The 21,224-nt window shown below is 36.6% G+C and overlaps 1 protein-coding gene across 16 annotated transcripts in view; it reads right to left on the bottom strand.

Annotated features, from left to right (window-relative positions):
* SLC16A7 (solute carrier family 16 member 7) overlaps positions 1 to 21,224 on the bottom strand; it is a 152,849-nt gene that overhangs the window by 92,847 nt on the left and 38,778 nt on the right. For 14 of the 16 annotated variants that reach the window (XM_023643906.2, XM_070270318.1, XM_023643907.2 and 11 more), the window contains one exon: positions 10,384 to 10,480. The gene's annotated coding sequence lies outside the window, so the exon portion shown is untranslated. Of the gene's footprint in view, positions 1 to 58; positions 155 to 10,383; positions 10,481 to 21,224 lie in introns of those variants that run through there. The other 2 variants (XM_070270325.1, XM_070270314.1) reach the window with 1 other exon arrangement.

Here is a 21,224-nt window from a genome sequence, read left to right as displayed (position 1 = left end):
AAAGGCTATAATCCCAAGTATAGCTTAACAGGAGTACAATTTGTATAATTTAAGTTACCTGAATAGAGAGAGAGCAGGAATTTGCCCCTTTTCTCAGGGCTCAGAGCTGAGAACAGAGGCAACTGATCATTAACTTTTAGCCAGAAGCAAGCTTGCACAAGTGTCTCAAGAGATCGCCTACTCAGCCTCCCCTCCTTCTTCTCTCAATTAGGGAAAAGGTAACCCTCTCTCTCTTCCAGGAACTTACTTTGACATGCACAATTAGTTCGTACTTCTCACACTGTAAAGTTAACTTGGCTTGAACTATATCCTGGGTCACAGAAGGTGACCAAGTCTGGTGATTTGAACTGCTACATTTAATCTTCTGATTCTCTTTCTCTAACATTGAAATAAACACATTTTCAAGTGTACCTACCAGCATGTGATTTAATATCACGTATAGAACACACTGCAAAGTGCTCTAATACATAAATTAGTATGTCAGTGACTCTTCACCGAGTGTAGGGCAGATATCTCAGTAAGTGATGAACAGGCATGGAGAGGTCAAGGCCACGTGCTGGAGCCCTTGAGGGGTAGTTTTGTTTTGCTCCTGATCACACAGTATACTCCTTCCTCAGCCAGCCATTCTGCAAACGCATGTCCCGCCACAAAGGGTCCTCACCTAAGAGTGTGAGGGTGAATCTGATGTGGGTCGGTGTTGCCATTTTATATTTGAAGAAATTACAGTAAACTTTGCAGAAATGGAAGGCCATCATTTATTGGGTATTTCTCAAATGCTAGGTAGGTTACTTTACCAAACAATTTACATCCATGACCTCACTCTCTAAACTAAGTAAGATAGACACTATGACACAAACTTTAAGTATGAGGACACTGAAGCTCAGAGTTTTGACTACTTATGTAAGGCCATACAGCTGATAAATATTAGTTCTTGGATACCAATTCTAGTTTGTCTGGAACCAAATCCATGTTCCTCTCCATTAAACAGCAGGCCAGCCTTTCCACATTCAGTGGGTGAGGGACCTTTGATTTCCCATGTGAAATATACTGTTATTTAGACCTAGGCACTAAGCAATAATAGCTAGTTGTAAAATACAATTCCCAAAGATTTTAATAGGTTGCATCTCTAAATGTATATAATGGTTACAATAACCAGAAACAACATAAATAATCTCTGGACGTTTTCTCCAATTTAAACAAATAAAGCAATGCCTGTACAATATAAGACATGATTTTTTTTTGTCTTTTGTTAAAATCTCAAGTTCAAAAAATAAAATGAAACAAAAGAAAAGCATTAGAAAATTTTGCCTAGTACAAAATTAGACATACACTGAGGTTTACATACAACGAACAAATTGTACCATGGGTCTCACAATTATATAGTACATTTGACAATCAAAAGTAGACAGCATCTTTACTGAGAACTCTTCAAATACCTTTGTCTCAACACAGCAAAGCAAGTGCTTACTAAGTGTTCAATACATTTATTTGGGACAAAACTACCTGATGTAAGATAGGTGATTAATCAATTAACAATAACTTCATTTTGTACTCTGTAGCTACACTTCAAAGTTGTTTCTTTTTCAAAAAAGTTAGAACAAAATTTAATAAAGTTGTTCACTTCATCAACTACTTTTATATAATGCAAATATGACAATAAGACTCACTTTTATGCAAATAAATGATTATTCACTTTATTAAGTAAACATGATATTAATTATACCAAGAAGGCTAAATTTAAAAAGCTCTCATAGGCATGATTAATATTTTTTATATAGTATTATAAAAGTTCTAAAGTTAAATAAGAAGAGAAATACAAAGATATATCTGTTTGATATGTAAAAATTATTATATCAAGAAAGTAACTTGATAACATAAGATCTATAAAGATTAAAATTGGCAAGACTGTGAACAATGTCTTTTGTACTTATTTTGTATGCTTTTTCTTATAGTTAATATAATATTAAATCCTTAAAAAATTACTAGCCAAGTGATAGAAATCATGGTCTGTTATCTTTACAAGGCCTCTTAGAAAAGTAAACTTTTCTGGAGTTTACTAGAGCTCTAATTATAAATTATGTATTTGCTTTCTAAATGTGGAATTTATTTTTCTTCACATAAGATATTTCTCCTACTACATTATTTTAACATCTTAAATACATATTTTTAGCATATGTACCAAAAATTTGAAATTACCTAATTTAAATTGTTTGAAGTTCAAAAAATAGCAAATATTATTAATCAACTTTAATATGCAACTTTTGACATCTATGTCATCTATGAGTAAAAGCCTCAACAATCTGACTCATCTTTTTTTTTTTTTACAAGAAATACATTAGTTAAAGCATTGAGCAACCACGTTATTAAAGTTGAACAACTGAGCTCTGGGGGTGTGACATAAATGCAGACCATCATGTTTGCTACATATAAACCTCTGAGTAAATAAAAGCCAAATGCAAAACAGATTTGCTCCCCAAGAGCCCTGGGGAGAAAAGGCTGAAGGTGACTGACTTTTGCCAAGGTTACAAATTCTCAAGAGAAATTCAAAAAATATGATAATGTGAGATTTTCTTTTTTTGATTCCAGTTTTGAAAATTCTTCAATAATATGGGGACAGGAGAGACAGGAAATACAGCCTCAGGGGAAAACCTTGATGAAGAGCATGTGTGCTCTTGTACCAGGTTATTAATTCTGCGTTTGAAACATGACAATACGTTCTCGGCAACGAATCTGTTTATAGCATTTTCCCAAGTTCCATGTAGCATTTGCACATGTCCCTTGTGAGATTTGGATGTTTTTTGCATTATGGCTAAGGAGTGACCACTGAATTAATTTGGAAAACCCAAGTTTTTCATCTGAATAAAAACTGCACGAAATTCCACACAGCAGAAAGCTCAGGTTTATGTTTTGGGTGAGAAACATCAGGGAAGCATTCAGAAAACAAAAAAATCAAATGCCTCATAAACACGATGGGGATCTTCTAATGGATTGTTTTCCTCATCTGGATAAAATTTTTTCTTTCTTATAATGTGAAAAAGAATCTATTTTTTAAGGTTGAGAAGAATAAAAGGAAAAGAGCTTTCAGTTAAATTTGCTTTCAGAGAACAATGAATTCCTTTCAGCTTTCAGGATGCCACAGGAAAACATAACAGGAGCAAGGTGGTCCTAAACACAAATACACAAGAATTCTACCATTTCAACGATTTCCCTCTTTCTGCTGCTGGCAGTGGCTCACCCTAGAACAGAATTATTGGAAGAGCGATTTGAGTAGATGGAGCATTAAGACCCTTCCTTCTTCGACTGTTATCCAGACAATAGATCTCACTATATTCAGCTGATACGGGAAACACGTTCAGAGAGAGAGAGTGCTTTAAAAATATCCTTCTAGCTCAGAACCTCTGATTCCACTTAGCCCCCTGCCATCAGCCTCAGCGTGCTCTGTGTCCTCACAGCTGTCTATTAAACGCACCAGCGTCCTGCAAGCGACTCAGCTGGGTCTCACTCAGCAGTACCGTCTCCTGTCTCTATCATCAAGTCGAAGTTGCCAATCCTTGTACATTCTACTTCCACAAGGACTCCAATCTCTCCTTTTCTTCTTTCCCACAGAAACCATTTAATTTCAGTAAATTTGGCAGCTTCCAGTTGTTATTCCAGCATCCAATCTATTTGAGTAAAGCCTCCATATCTTTGCTTAAATTGTGCAGTTAATACAAGCTCAGACCGCAGCACACTGCTAGTCAAAACTGGTCAATAAGGCCTCCCCTCCCCTTTCCAGCCCCCACACACCACAACCATCTGTGCACACACAGATATGCCAGGACATACGTCATAAAATACGATGATCAAGTGTGTCGTTTCCATCTACTACTATAACCAATAATACTAACATTGGTGTTTTAATGTGCTTTGGCTTTTCACTGCCATTAGTAAATCAGAAGCCATTATTTCTCCCGGTTTTAAAAACACTACAAAGGCATTAGACATTAACAAGACGAGTCAACGAATTTAAGGCAACATTACATCTACGGGCCCGGGCACACTTCACCAGGTATGAGATTCTTCCCCATCTCAAAATAAGTTTATAGCTTTAGTAAAAGTTAATAAAAACCTTTAAAAATGTATTAAGTTATTTTGAATGAAAGTATAAAACCTTCAAATGCTGATGCCATGGAATATAAATAAGAAAAGGAGAATGGCTATTATCAAAAAGACTAGAGATAACAAATGCTTGCAAGGATGTGGAGAAAAGGGAACCCTTGTGCACTGTTGGTGGGAATGTAAATTGGTGCAGCCACTATAGAAAACAGTATAAGGTTCCTCAAAAAATTAAAAATAGGGGCTTGCCTGGTGGCATGGTGGTTAAGTTCGGCACGCTCCACTTCGGCGGCCCAGGGTTCACGGGTTCGGATCTCAGACACAGACCTATACCACTTGTCAGCCACACTGTGGCAGTGATCCACATACAAAACAGAGGAATACTGTCATAAATGTTAGCTCAGGCCAATCTTCTTCACAAAAAAAAAAAAAAATTAAAGCTAGAACTACCATCTGATCCAGCAATCCCACTTCTGGATATTTATCCACAAGAATTGAAATCAGGATCTTGAAGAGATATCTGCACTCCCATGTTTATTGCAGCATTTTTCACAACAGCCAAGAAATGGAAACAACCTAAGTGTTCACTGATGAATGAATGGATAAAGAAAATGTGATCTATATATACATTTATCTATGTGATCTATATTATAATATATACGAATATTATTCGGCCATAAAAAAGATTGAAATTCTGTATTTTGTGACATCATGGCTGGACCTTGAGGGCATCACGCTGAGTGAACTAAGTCAGACAGAGAAAGACAAATATGATACGATCTCATGTCCATGTGGAATCTAAAAATATCAAACTCACAGAAACAGAGAGTAGACCGGACGTTGCCAGGGGCTGAGGGGTGAGGGAAATGGGGAGATGTTGGTCAAAGGGTACAAACTTCCAGTTATAAGGTGAATAAGTTCCAGGATCTAAGGCACAGCCTGGTGACTATACCTGGTATCATATACCTGGAAGTTCCTAAGAGAGCAGAGCTGTAATGTTCTCACCATAACAACAACAACAAAATGGTAATGATGTGAAGTGATAGACGTGATAACCTTATTGTGACAATAATTTCAGACTATATATGTGTATCAAATCATCACACTGTACACCTTAAACTAACACAATGTCATATAGCAACTATATCCCAATAAAGCTGGGGGGTAAAAAGAAAAGTAACAGGAAGCCATATGGCAAAGGCAGCTTATGGAAGTCATAACCATGTCCCAGGACTTGATAGTTCTGTGGAGCCAATTGTTTGATTCCTCTCTGGTTTCCCTGACTGGATTCGACTTTCTTAGTGTCCTCATCAGCAGTGGACAGAGTACATAGGCTTTCTTTGCCTTTGTCTGGCCCTGCGACAGGCCCCAGCCTCCTCCCTAGGCTTCACCCCGTGGGGAACCAGCTATTTCCCACAACGGTGTAGCATGACTCCTCTGTCTTTCTTCACTCTATTCTAGAAGTTCTTTAAAAAAAAAAGAATTTGAGTTAGTGTTGGAAAGCTTGGGTTCGGACCTACACTCTACTCCTTACCTTGGACTAATTACCGAATGTCTCTAAGTCTCAGCTTCCCACCTACCTACCGGCTTCATATTTCCTCAGGGAGACACTTCTGGTAAAACAACACTTCAGTCTGTTCCATATCCGATTGCAGAATGTGGAAGGAAAAACCCTAAGCAAGCTCAGTACCTACATCTCTGGCCTCCCTTTTCCACATGTGCCTTGTTACAGAGGAGGTGGATTCTGGGTTGGTCTGTACCATGTGACAATTTTGCTCAGTCAGGTTCTGCTCCTACAAAAGGAAAGACTAAGTTTTGGAGACAAGTTCAAATTAGAACAGTTCAGCATCAGTTTTAAGAACTAAGTCAATGGGTCAAAGGCACTAGCTGAATCTATTTTTTTCCTTGTGTTAATTAATCAACTTAACCAACATTTAGTGAGCAGCTTACATACAAAGCTATTATGTCATGAATAGCAGAGATGCCAGGATAAATAAGACAGTTCTCTTTTCTCAAACAGTCACTCTTGCATGATGAAAGATGAATTCATATATTGTTAACAAGCCAGAATTAGTAAAGCCAAAATAGAGATATAAAGTATTATTAGAGTTGTATACTAGAGAATGGTATATAATTTAACTCATCGCTACATGCATTGACATATACTATAGGTAAGGGCCAAAATCATAAAACTACCTACTTGAGGCATCTGCCATAACATCACAAAGCTGTTAAGAAATATTAGCACTTGATTAAAGGCCAATATCAGAGAAACATTCCCCTGTATCTGAAAGCAGTATACTCATTATCAACTAGGTTTTCCATGACACATTAGCAAATGTGATTGATTTGCTCATAACAGGAGCTCTCAATTCATTATTTATGGACCATAATTTGAATGGAGAGGATTAAAAATTTAATTTAAAAATTTTCCTAAGTTTAGGACTGCCAAAAATATATAAATCTGGCCAATTCAGCCTGAAAGAGAAAGCCTAATTATTTAGTCATCAGCATTGACTTCAACCCACAGGATCCACAGTCTGTGTAAAGGAAATGAGGACACAGCTAGTGAATTAGTGGAATTTTATTTTATTTTATTTTATTTTTGCTGAGGAAGATTTGCCCTGAGCTAACATCTATGCCAATCTTCCTCTATTTTTCAGTATGTGGGCTGTCAGCACATCACGGCCACTAACAGAATGGTGTATGTTCATGCCTGGGAACCGAACCTGGGCCGGGAAAGTGAAGCATGCCGAACTCAACCACTAGGCCACCAGGGCTGGCCCCAGTTAGTGGAATTTTTAACAGGGAGAAGATTGCTGGGCAGCTCAGCTTACCTACCTTACTAATTTTTCAGTGTGGTTTCAAGGTGGAAAGGCATATAGAGGTAAAGAAGACATGACAAGGTATTTGGTATGTAATTTACTTGAAATCTTCCACCAATTCATCCCAGTGAGATTTTGTTCAAATAATTTATCTCTTTTTTTGGTACCCTTCTGTCTTACTGGATTCAAGTTAAAGCACAAGCAAGAAAGAGTGATATCTTTCGTAGGTTCAGTGTTCAAAAGTTAGGGAGGCCAGACAAGATCTCTATATTTCCATATAGTTAAATGCGTTGCAGAAAGCACCTCCTAATTTTCTGTGACTTTTAGCTGTATCCAGGCAAATGAGATGCCAATTAGTGAAGCGTGGGAGGCGTGCGGTTGTGAAATAGAAGTTGAAGGCATTGACTAACAGGCATCACTAGGATGCCAGATGTATTTGGGGAAAAACAGAAACCTCATTTAACTAAAAACACACAATGTGATTATTGGTGTCTGTTTCTAAACCACACACTCAATAGGCCTGTGATTATAGTTTTTTAAGTATCCAATGGCTAGAGAAAACCTAGGAAATCAAAAAAAGAGGCACAGACAAGCTATTCCATAAGAGCAATGCACAATTAAAATCTATATAAGAAATCACAGTATGCCACCACTGGCCTTCGTGTGTGCGTGGCTAGACAGAGTAGACAGATCTTACCTTCTTGCCTAACTCTACTACTAGAATCTATGCTATTTTAGGGATCACTGGTGCTTCCCCACTGCACAGGGCAGCCTTGAACAGACATCATTCATCCATCAGCGTTGGGAGGTGGGTAACACATGTTGACTGAATTAATTAATATATTGTGCCTTGGATATAGCTACTGCAGCCAAGTCTGAAAGGTTGATCAAATACACGCTTGTACCAGGCCTAAAGAAAACCCACTACACCACTGCCTGACACGGAGAATGCGGCATTGACAGAAGCACCAATTTCCATCCATCCGCTTCAGAGGCTGCTCTCTTAGAAGAATGTCTGAAAATTCAACATTCAGACTAGGTTTTTCTCACTTGCAAAGTACTTTTTTTTATCTAGGACTTCTTTTTATAGGGTGCTGCCTATTTTTCCTAGTACCAAGAAATTTGCAGGCTTAAATAGTGACATGAAAACAAACCTAAAGACTCACAATATAAGACACCTAAAATAGACAAATTAAAGTGAATTATTATAGAATATGCAAAATGTGCTCTATCTACAGATTTGTGATAATGAGAGCAGACAAGAAAGAGAGTTATTTCAAAGTACAAGAAATTTTTAAAATTACATTAAATAACAGATTATGAAACTGACAGAATTTAGTGGCATTAAAACGACTCTACCCCAGAGGCATTCACCCCAAAGTTTTGGACACTCTCTTGTCTATATGTGAAAAAAAGAGTATGAGTCTAGAGAATATAGTATTTATGGAATAAAAGTAACAATAATAACAATAGCTAATACTGATACAGCCCCTACCTACTATGTGCTAGGTACTGTTCTAAGTACTTATTATAAATTGACACAGTTACTTCTCACAGCAGCCCTAAGAAGAAGATGCTTTTTGCTGTCCCATTTCAAATATGAAAAAACTGATGCTCGAGCAGAATATTATTAGGAAGAATCAGAGCCAGGATTTGAATTCATATGCTCAGGATCTATAGTCTGTGCTCTTACTAATAAGGAACAGGAAAGCACAAGCCTGTTCCCACAGTAAACCACCGATCCAAAAGGAACCATATGACATACTACACCTACCTCAACAATCATACACTTAGAGAGGGACAAAATTAAAAAAACAAAGGGGCAACTACCCCCATGATTGACCTAATGTCACCCCAGCATAAACCACTCTACTTTCAAACTTCCCCTAATCTCACAGTGTCAGGCTGTATTAGTTTTCTATTGTTGTTATAAGAAAACTACCACAAACTCTCTTATCTTATAGTTCCAGAGGTCAGAAGTCTCACTGGGCTAAAATTAAGGTGTCAGTAGGAGGCCAAGGGGAGAATCTGTTTCTTTGCCTTTTCCAGCTTCTAAAAGTCACCCACATTCCTTGGCTTGTGGCTGCATTCCTCCATCTTCAAACCATCAAGGTCAGGCTGAGTCCCTTCCATGCTGCCAGCTTTCTTTCATTTAGCAGGTCCCTGGTGATTACATTGGGCCCAAGCACACAATCAAGGATAATGGCAAGGTCATCTGATTAGCAACCTTAATTCTCCCTCACCAAGTAACATAACACATTCATAGGGTGCAGGGATTAGGAAGTGGGGAGTCACTCTTCTGCCTACCACATGGACATACCAAGATTAGTTCATGAACTTGAGGTAGAAGACAGAATATACCCATACAGTTGGTCTAGGAATCGTTCATGACAAACGGGATGGAACTTTGTAAATTTATCACACTACTCTTATAATATAGTTAAAATATGCAACAACCCAACTGCAAAAAAGGAAATTTGACTAATTAGATACAGTTTCTGAAAAGAGCAAGGACTGGTTATGAGAACATCTGATCTCAACTTCTCTCTCTCACAAGTTCTGCAGTCTCACGCAAGACACTGACAGGTCTGAGCATCACTGTTCTCATCTACACAGTAGGGGTAATAACTCCTGACCTGCTTCATACTGGGATTGTATAGAGAATCAAATTAGGTTAAATCACAAGTCTGGAAACTGTAAGCAATAAAGCCCCATACAAATCAACTATGAATACAAGAAATCTCAGTATGATCACTTTTTAATTTTTTTTTAAAGATTGGCAACAGTTGGGTTGCCAATCTTCTTTTTTTTTTTCTCTCCTCCCCAAAGTCCCCCAGTACATAGTTCCATATTCTAGTTGTGAGTGCCTCTGGTTGTGCTATGTGGGACGCCACCTCAACGTGGACTAATGAGCGGTGCCATGTCCGCGCCCAAGATCCGAACTGGAGAAACCCTGGGCTGCCAAAGCAGAGCGCGTGAACTTAACCCCTCGGCCATGGCGCTGGCCCTTCAATATGATCACTTTTATTCAAAATATAGTTATTTTTTAAAAAGAGTTCCAATGACAAAGATAAATAAGTGTATACATACAGCCTCCACATCTATCTTACCAGCATTCATATTAATAATAAGTTACTAACAATATAATTCTATTATTATTATTGAAATTTATCAGGTATTCCCTTTATAATATACTTTTGATGAAGGAAGGGTTTATATTTAGCTCTATTTTATATACAGAGAAACTGAAGTTTAATCTGTAGACCAAGATCCCACAGAACATGGAATCACAGGGGTAAAAGCCAAAAGTGCCAACTTTAACATCCATTCTATTTTAGAAAACGGACTGAAACACCAGCCAAACCAATATTTCCATTCACATTAAGACCCACCAGTTCCAGAAACAGCGTGACCTGGAAGAACCAGACAGAAGCAAACCTTCTTACACACGGAGGGTACTCACAAAGCAGCTCTACTGCAGAGAGTCCTAGAGTCCTTTGGTTTCCAAGATGCTTGTGTCTAAGTTTTCACAGAAAAACACCACATCTTAAGACCGACTCCTAGAAGAATCAAAGAATAGAATAACCATTTAAATATGGAGATGCATTTTTTTAAAAAAATGAAAAAAGTATCCAGCTGCATCTGTGCAAGACTTAATAGCACGTGGCTTTCTATTGCACCAGCTGAAATTGCTGTTCGCCTTCTCTAAATCGCCAAGGTTTTATTTAAAGGTCCCCTTTAGATGCAGACAGATTATTTAGTTAACTTACTTCGTATCACTACTAGCCATCTATCAGAACTATGGTGCCTGGCTTTACATTTTCTGTCCTAAGTCATATTTCCCAAAGTGCAGAAGAGTTCCTGCAAAAACGTCAAAGAGATTCACTTCAGTCCAATGTATTTGGGATTTCAAAACAACAACATGTTCTTAACTTTTGGGAGACTTTTCCCTCCACTTTTCGTAGGATAATGTATACGTGTGTGTGTATGTGTGTGTAGATTAAGCAATAACTTGAAATTTTTACATAAATACATTAAAACACTATTATATTAAGTTTATTAAGAAAAAAATTGAAGCATATGTCTAAAGTCTCCTAATAAATCAGAAATACTTTAAAAAGATCATCAAAATTTTGACTATCAATTCTTGTATGTTCTTTGATTATATGACCCTTTAAACAAGCTTTTGACTTTAATTCTCTTACCTGAAAAAAAAGAGGGTATGTAGTATTTAACTCAAAATTATGACCATTAAATTAAGTCAGTTAACCTTTGTAGAACGCTAGCCCAGTGCTTGGCAACAACATAATAACAACAATAAGAACAAATATTATTAATAATTGGTACTTGAGACAGGAAAATATTAGTTTATATAGACAAATAAATATTAGATCCGTGCTGATTCCACCTTGAAAAATATGAGACTTGAGAATACAAGTCCTGATATTTGTCTTATTATTAAACCAATATTATTAATCAGCTTTCAGATATGATCCAGAAAAGTCAAATTGTTTTACAGTAGCACAGTGTAGTGCAAAGATTATTTAAATATATTTCACAGAAGCAAAGACTCACAAGAGACAATAGAGGTAATACAAGGTCATTTAGCTAGCACTTGCCACGTTACCTGATTTGACAGGAGAACCTTGACATTGTAACAGTCTAAAGCGGGAGAAACTCTACACTGGCAGTCAGTCTGCTTACTGTGTAAGTTCCAAGACTATAATAAGCAGACTGTGTACATATAATTGTCGTATTTAGTAAATATCACACGAAAACTTATCAATTCTATATGCAGACAACATCCTCGTAGCGATCATTAAATTCATTTGAATTTAGAATCAATTTTAAAACATATTTTACAGAATTACTGGTATTATTGTAACACAATAAAGTAAAACTGATACAATAAAGTTAACATGTTTAAAGACATAACATCTTACTACAATTAATTTTCTTTCTTGCTTCAGTGACTACCACTGAAATATGTAATTTTCAATTCATTTCATTTATAGATATGATGATATATTGGTATTATCTGCTACAGTCACTTCTTTCTGCATAATTACATTCCTGACTCCATGCCTAAAAAGCAATATTGCTCATATTTTGACTCTCACATGAGATAGAATAATGTTATTAATATTTGAGAATGATGAGATAAGGAAGTTTTTAAAATTTTCTTTGTATCTCAACTGTAAACTTATTTTAACAATGTGAGTTTAGAAATTCACTGCTTTTATTCTAGAACATTAGAATATCAGACAATTTTAATTTACAGTATTCTCCCATGCAAAAATAGGGCAGCAAAAGTTTTTCATTTGATTTAATACATATCTTTATTTATTTTTTTAACAGAAGCAAAAACAGACCTTAAAAACTAGGCGTTTGTGGACTGATATGTAAAAAATAAGGACTAATTTGATAGTTATATGATCATGTCAGTTACATAAAGATTTTTTTTAAAAGAGAGGTAGTTAAAATGAAATAAAATGTTTTCTATTTGTATTGGCATGCCTTTTGACCTCCTAAGTAACCTTAACCTGGTGTGAAAGTTAGTCTACATGACCTTGTGAAGCATGCATGTGTAAGTCATAGATTAGTTTTACAAAGACTTTTACATATTGAAAAAACAACTTGTTTTATAATTCCTTAATATAAACCCAATACCAAAAGCTTAGGCTATACCTCTAGAGAAGTCCAAAAGCTAAGAAAGAGCCCTCCATCCCTTATACTGAAAACCAACACAAATAAGAGGAAGCAAAGAAAAAGGACACTCTAAGCCCCTGGAAGACAATATTAATCTCCAATCTCTTATCCAATGATCAGGCAGGAAAAAATATGATATTTTTAATTGTGTAATTTCAGAGGCCATTATTTAGGTGATTTAAAAGGCCATACTTTTTTAGAAAAAAAAAAAGCAGCAATTTCAATATTGCTATTTGAATACTCTGTGGTGTCATAAAGTTCCATGTCTGCTGTATGCTCATCTCATAATTAATCGACTTAAGACTTTTAGTTGCAACTAAAATGCACGACCCAGAGTTCATGATCTTTTCTAACTCATGAAAAAATTTAATTAAGACATAAATAAAATATATTTTTGCAAAGGTGTTTATTAAAGGGGCTAAGGATGTAGAGGAGGAAAATATAGTATTTATGTTTACACACGATTGGTTATTACCTAGAGTGATAAAAATGAAAACTTCTATCAGCTAAAATAGGTAATTTTATTGATATATGTGATCAAATGGACAAAAAAGCCCTCCAAAAATTAGGAACTGCTCTAGAAATCACAGTAAAGCTAAAAGGAATGTTTAGGACTATGTAAATCTACACTCAAATCTCCAGGAGAAACAGTAGGTAATCTCTTCTCTTAGGAGAGAAGAGTTTTCCCTTTAACTTAACAGAATCATCCAGTCATGTTTGCGGAAATTCAGTCTTCATTAGGGCTTAAGAAAAAGTTCCTTCAATAGATTATTCATTAATAACTCAATCATAATTCCTTACTTTATGATAATAGTTAGCATTAGTAACAAAGCCAAAAATAACCGAGAACCCATCTATTATTTTCTTTTAAATCTCCTTCTTCTTTCCTTTTCTCACGAGCCCAGAAAACGTGTTTGTTTTGGAAGCAAACGACAAACTCTACAAAAGGAGAACTTAAAGTGAGTGATTAATGATCAAGGCAAAAATGTAAAACCACATCAGCTGATGAGTGGCTGACTGACCCCAGGTTGAAGAATGTGAGGGCATTAAGGCAAAGCTGAAAAAGAACATTCCTTTTGCTGTTAAGTGACAGGCACGAGACACCACATCATACTCTGAGATATCCAAAAACAAATGCACTGTTCTAAGTTTACACAACCACCAAAGGTGATCTCTGAAAGTCACAGGAGACAGACTGTCCAGAGCCTTGTTACATACAACTGCAGAAACACTACTTACAGCCACTGCATAGATCTATTGTCATGGCCTTCTTTAAGAAATTCCATTGCACTCCTTAATGAGTAACATAGCCTAAAATCTCTGAACATGGCCAATAAAGTTACATGAGTGGAATCTAAGTAAATGACGTTCACCATCTTAGAATGAACAGAAAGTGAGTACACACCAGGACAAAAACTTCTGATTGCAGAACTTTTAAGAAAAATATTGAACACACTAATCGTGTTCACACTTCTTTGTGATGGAGACATAAATCATGTGCCCTTCTAATAGAGGAAGTCAAAGATGAGAGAAAACATCAGTATTAAAAACAAACATAATTCTTAATATTGTATTGAAAATTAACTAGGAACAGGGACAAAGCCAAAACACGTCAAAAGCATGCCTTAATGAGTTTGTCTTGCTGATGCGTCACCATGCTTAGTTTATCATGTTTCCATGATGCAGGTGGGGGTGACGGTGAGGGGCTTGCATGGGGAAATGTGAAAAGAGCCAAACAGATAGGAGCTTCTATTAGCTGCCGTCTCCCCTATACCGAAATTTACATTTATCTTTTATGCTACAAAGCAAATTGTACCTCAGAGCCAGTAGCAATATTATTTTTACAGATGAGTAAGGTGGACAAACACGGTGTGGCACTCTTAAGAATGTGCCTTAAAGACCTCCATCTAGAGGGGGTGTAATTGACCAAAGGTCCAAGCTGCTGAGGCTCAGAAGTCCACTGCTGGATTTGCAGAGTCCATGCTTCCCACCAGCTGCTCCCAGCCCACACCTGAGCACAGCAGGGACACCAGAGTAGACCATTCCTGGGATATTGGGACTCCTCTGACCACGGATTTTGGCCCGGGGACTCCCAGATAGCCTTGCCTGTCATATGTTGGATATTTGATAGTTATCTTTGGGGAAAATAAAACATCGTTGTTACTGAGTTGTCAAAGCCCAGGTTGCTGCCTAAACATCAAAAATTGAACTCAGTGTGAAACTTAGTTTTAAGATGATTTTCAGCTTCCTAATGTAATTCCAGGGAGCTGAACTACAGCAAGTGGGTTAGAAAACTACAGAGAGGTAGATTTTTGTTCAATACAAATACAACCCCTGATAGTCAGAGGTATCTAATAGTTAAATGGGATGCTGCAATCCACTCAACTACTCTTTGATAATACTAACATCCCCATTTTATAGAACAGGAAACACTAGGCTTGCAGAAGCCAAGTTCTCAGGGTTATACAATTTTAGGAGTGGGAGCAAGATTCCAAACGCAATCTTGCTCGGCCTTTTCACAATGACCACCCAGTTAGAAGACATATCTTTCATGAGAAGACGCTGAACGCTTGTATTGGCCATCGATGGGTGGTTGGACTATGCGATATGTAAAAACACTTCAGTGCTAAACTTTGATGAATCTTATAAGAAAATTCACTTGATGATGTCCTATCTTTTTCATTTTATATAGGCCACATTTCTTTTTCATACATCATGGAACAAGTAAATCTACAAACCTAACTTGTATTTCTTAATTTCTGTTACAGTTATCAAAGCACTCAGATAAGACTATGTTGTTTTCTTTAAATATGGCAATGGAAATTAATATCACTAAGCAGGAATCTGTCCTAATAATCAAAAGATGATGATACATAAATCCTAAACGCTAAATATTAAATCAATACAGTATAACACTTTGAACAAGTGAAAAATTAGAAAAATGTCTATGAAATATGTACTAATATCATTTAGGATTTTTTAAGTAAAATATTATTAGGCAAGGTGACAAAACCAGAGGTATAAATGCAGTTATTTCATCCAAACCTTATACTGAACTGACCGACAATGTACGTGCATCAGTCCAACACCTACAGAACTTTGGACAGCGCCCCTCACTTAGCTCAAACATTAACGTGGGTGAAGTCAGGTCATGGACTATTTGGAATCAAAATAGCAAAACACCTTTAAACCCAAGCTCCATTTACAAATTTGAAGCCATCAAATTCCACTGATGCCTCTTGTCTCTATCACTCTCAAGCCCTAAATAAACTGTTTCCTCTTTCTCAATCTCATACTCACACAGCTATGTGATTTTCCCTTTGGTTCCTACTCTCCACCCTACCACACCCCTCTTGATGTCCTTCCCAACATTTTCCACTGTATCCTCTGGAGCTCCATTTTTTTTTTTTTAATAAACAAACGTCCTTACTGCTGACCTAGACATTGTGTGGTCTCCACATCCTTTTCTCCTTGAAGGCCTGATTTACATGCAGTCCTCGTGAATGCACGCTAATTCCATATCAGGTCCAGAACAGAGGCTCAGTACAATCCTAGTTCCACTGTGTCTTTCATATCATTACTTTTTCAACTCATGCAAAGAAATCTTTCTTCATTTAAGTTCATTTCATCAAGCTATATCACCCTGAACACTGGGACTTATTAGCTTTTAGGTCATTTCTTCAAAATCCATTTCTCTTCACTCCAAAGTCTCACCATTATCAATATTCAAAGTCAATAGCCATGAACTGCAATCAATAACCTCACCAGAGAGTTCATGATCTCTACTTCCATTCTCATTCTCGTAAGCCACTTCCAACTGGAACCTCATGGCCACTCTGAATGCTCTACCGTTAAAGTCTTAAAGACCGATATTCTACTTCCCAATTACAGCTTCTTATCTTTTACATAACCTTAAAAATGTTATTTCCATGAATCCTGTTCTGGAATTTCCTCAAAATTTTCTACTCCCTTGACACATCTTCTCCCAAACTATTAGCCCTTCTGTAAACTCAGTTTCTATTCTGCTCAGCTGCAATGTTGGTCTTCATTCAAATCCAAGTTCTGCTTTTTACTGGTAAATATCTTAGGAAAATTACTTAACTGTATCCTTCATTTGTTTTTTAAAAATGAGAATAATAATTACACCTCACAGGAAAGAAGGGAAACGTGATAATGTATATAATGTACTAAGTACAATTCCTAGCACATTACAAATAATAAATATTATCATCACCTATAATCACCAACATTCTCAAGTTGCTCACACCTTTGTTTTCCTGCAACAAGGAACCTGACACTTGGAGTGGACCATGTAATTATAGGACTGAGTAGAGCTTTAAAAAAATGATTAACTATACAGATTGATGCCACTATACATTCATAGATTTGAATTTTAGCAGGACCCTCAATGCCTCTGCAGTAAGATTTTCTCTTACTTCCTGGTATCTTCTTCTCCTTTCCACTATAGTTCTAAACACTGTCCCCTCTCCTCGAGTTGCTTAACCATCCTCAGTCATCACCTGTGGTTGACCTGGCTTCTTATTCACAGAGAAATCAAAGCCACCAGACCAGGCACGAAGTCTCACGTTGTCTTTGTTCTTTCCTGTACACATTACTGTGTCTCTAGTAGTCCTTTTCCTGATCACCAAACAAGCCCTCACCTGATATGCGACTTCTTCTTGACCTTTGATGGTTTTGCCATCTGATCTGACCCCTTTCCCCTTCATTCTCATTACTGTCACTTCTTCTCTTGCACTATATGTTCTAAGGACACTGAAGTAGTTTCAGTTTTCAGTTCATTCCACGCTATTTCACATCTTTGTGTCTTTACTGCCTTAGTAAGTGTCAATGCCTATCAAGAAACCCTCTTCTCACTTTCCTATTAGGAAAGCTCCTATTTATTTCTCAAGACCCAACTTGAGAATTCCTCCTCTGTGAGTGGTGTACAAGAAAGACATTAGGAGAGGATGATGAGAAGTCCTGACAGGATAAGGAACTGCAAGAAAAGTGGTAACAGGGAAGCCACATAATATCTAGAGATGATGGACTATAATGAGTTTCAATTATGATATCAGATTTCTTGCTTAACGTCTATTTTTCACATATATTTATTCTTACTTCATGTCAGGCATTTCAACTGTCCCTTGACAGCTAAGAAATAGAGTTTTAAGCCTTTCAGATTTGCAGATAAATTTGCAGATAATTACAAAAATATCTCCAACTGTTGGGAAATTGCCAATTTCCATCTGTTTATGAAGAGTTTTGAAGGGAGAGGGAGGAAAGAGAAGTCAAGCTTCAACAGACATTTGCTGGTGAGAAAATTTAAATAAAATAAACAGAGATCATTGGCTTTAATTTTTCTGCAATTTTCACAAATTCCTTAAGTAAGGTATCTATAACATGATTATAACACAGGCCTAAAGCAACTGAAATTTAAGGTTTTATCACAGTTGAACTGCAATAAATACAGGGTGTAGGTTGTTATCAACATCTGGCAAAATTTCACATTGTTTGCACTTTGGGAGGGTTGTTTGATTGTTTTATTTGGCCATCCAGCTTTATTAAGTGCTAAATGACATAAGTTCTCCTGTTTTACTGCAATTTAGATTTTATGCCAAATGTTAGCAATATATGAAGCCAAATATTCCCACTGATCGAATACTCCTTCAATATTTCCACTACAAAATCTCCCGCACACTCAGAGTTGTGGCAGGACACATACTGCTCTCTAAAGGGCAGTGCAATGATCACCTCCACGGATACTGATGCTTTTTTGTGAACAGATGTTCACTGAGATAGTTTCAAGGTCACCTTGCAAAACTGAAATACAGATGTGACATTTGGTAAATTTTCAAAACCTGTTGGTGTAACACCACAATTTTCTTCAATTCACCAAAATTCCCTTTGTGCTCTGAAAAGGCTGCTGGAAGGCCAATGTTTTCAAGCTGTTTAGCTTGATTACACTGGTGTGGTACCACTTATCTAACGCTATTTTAAGCACCTTCCCTTCTTGGGTTACAGTAAACTGTATTGTAAATCTAATTATATTTGCCCACAGGAACGTGAGGACATGGGAACTCTCTCTGTAATCTACTTAATAAAAGGCACTATATTTTTCTTCATAGCATTTAGCAAAACTATTATACAGCTATTTATGTCTAATGCCTTTCTCTTCCTCTATAAATTTCAAAAGAGCATGTGGATGTGCTGTATATGCAGTATATACCACAGTGCCTAGAGGGCCAATAAATGTTTGATGGATGAATGAATGAATGAGTGACCATGTAAAAGATAACTAAGTTTTATACATTTATGCTTGCCACTTTAAACTCATGCTTAAAACGTATACATATTTTGAGACTCGTTGGCACATAATACAGTGTTGTATAACAAAGCACAAACTTTCAATTCAATTGGAATGGATTTCATGCCAGATCTGGTATTAATAGTTGTGTGATCAAAGACAAGTGGACTGAACTCTCTAACCCTCTGTTTTCGCATCTGTAAAATGTGAACAATTGCAATGGATTAAGTCTTGAAGATAATGAATGGATAAAGAAGATGTGGTGTGTGTATATATATATATATATATATAATGGAATCTACTCAGCCATAAGAAAGATAAAATCTTGCCATGTACTACAACATTGATGGACCTTAAGGGCATTATGCTAAGTGAAATGAGTCAGATGGAGAAAGTCAAATAATGATCTCACTCACATGTGTAAAATGAAAACAGCACCGACAGCAAACACATAGATATAGAGAATAGACTGGTGGTTACCAGAAGGGAAGAGGGGACGGAGGAGGGCGAAAGGGGTAAAAGGGCACATGTGTACGGTGACAGATGGTAATTAGTCTTTGGGTGGTGAACACGATTTAGTCTACACAAAAATCGAAATATAATGATGTACACCTGAAATTAATATAATGTTATAAACCAGTGTTACCTCAACAACAACAATAAAATATGCAGCACAGTCCATGTCACAGAGCAAAGTCTTAATGTGGTAGGTAATATCACTTATTAATATTTTATACAGCTTTTAAGTGAATTATATTAACCTAAATTATCCAAGGGCTTTTAAAAATTGACAACATAAATCTATTTTGAGCACATGCTGGCAGTGATAACTCATCAATAATTTACGGCATTAAAATGAATTTTCCAACATCTCTGTGTCTATTTTCCCAATTGTTATAAGCCTTTTCAACAAGTTACTTTAAATTAATTTCATCATTCTTTACTGTGTACACTATTTCCAAATTCTTCACAACCATTCTGGAATCTAGCTCCTCCGGTCCTTACAACCACAATCTTAATTCATGGTTAGTTCAATTCTCTGGCCTAGATTGCATGCTCTTCCTCAATCAACTTTCCCTTCATTGTTGCCCTTATCTTCCATAACTTCAACCACTATCAGAGTACTGATATTCCAGAATGGTGGAGTATTAGTGTGACTGTACATGTTCCCACCAAAGACAGACTCTAACCTGCCTTATCAGTGACATCTAGGAAAAGGCCAGAAAGGCTTGCTACAAAGAGAAACTGACACACATTGGGAGGCATGACAATAACGGTTCATTAAACCCTAGGTTGCAGAAAAGCACTGGAATCGGCTGCCTATTTTCACAAATGGAGAAAGAAAGAACCAGTGATACACAGTAATGTTCAGTGACTCTCCCCAAATCAGAAATATCCATGCTAAAATGACTCCCTTGAATACAAAATGAGAAAAATTATAAAGGGAACACTTTGCAAACAACAACAAAAAACGACTAATTTTATTTCTATTCTGATACATATATGATAATATGATAACAGCCCTAGAAACTATCGCACAATTTCAGAATAACTTGGATCCATCAAGAAAGAAATTCACTTACTAATACAATGACTAGCTTTGAATTGCATCAGGCAGGGCCTTCATTTTTGTTCATCACATACGTTCCCCATCTCAAGCAAAGGCAATTTCAAGAAATATTTTTGAATGAACGCATGCTATGTATCAGACTAGACTCGGGAGAATGTGGCCCCAAATGAATACACAATGGTCTGCCCTAGAAGGGGACACAGACAAATTAAAAGGATTGTTTTGTATGAAATAAATAAAACAGGATCATAGGAATAAGGGGTGGGGAAAGGCTCCTCTAGCTAATGTGATTAGGGAAGACCTCTGTGATGGAAGAGGGGCCTGCAGGGTGCATGTTCACCTAGGTAAATACTTTGTATGTGCTATTTCCCCCAGTTCTCACTACAATGTATCCTGGCAGCGATCATAACTCTAATTTATACACAGAGAAGTTAAAGCTTAAAGAGTTTATACAAGATTCTTTCAAATAATACGCATGTATATAAATATAAATATATATATAGGCATATATACTCAAAGAAAATTCTACACAAATGTTACCGTCAATGTTTTGCTCACCTAGAAACATTTTTAGACTTCTCAATTTGTCCATATAAGGCATTTTCATACATGAAGTGCCTCTTAAAAAACCTGTACGACACTGGTTTAAAGTACAAGATGAGGGAACTTTGCCTGAGCACGAAAATATTCTCTTTAAAAAAATTTTTTTTTGGAAAAGACA

The sequence above is a fragment of the Equus caballus genome, chromosome 6 (assembly GCF_041296265.1).
Source record: "Equus caballus isolate H_3958 breed thoroughbred chromosome 6, TB-T2T, whole genome shotgun sequence".
NCBI classification, from domain to species: Eukaryota; Metazoa; Chordata; class Mammalia; order Perissodactyla; family Equidae; genus Equus; species Equus caballus.
This window is presented reverse-complemented; position numbering and strand designations above follow the sequence as displayed.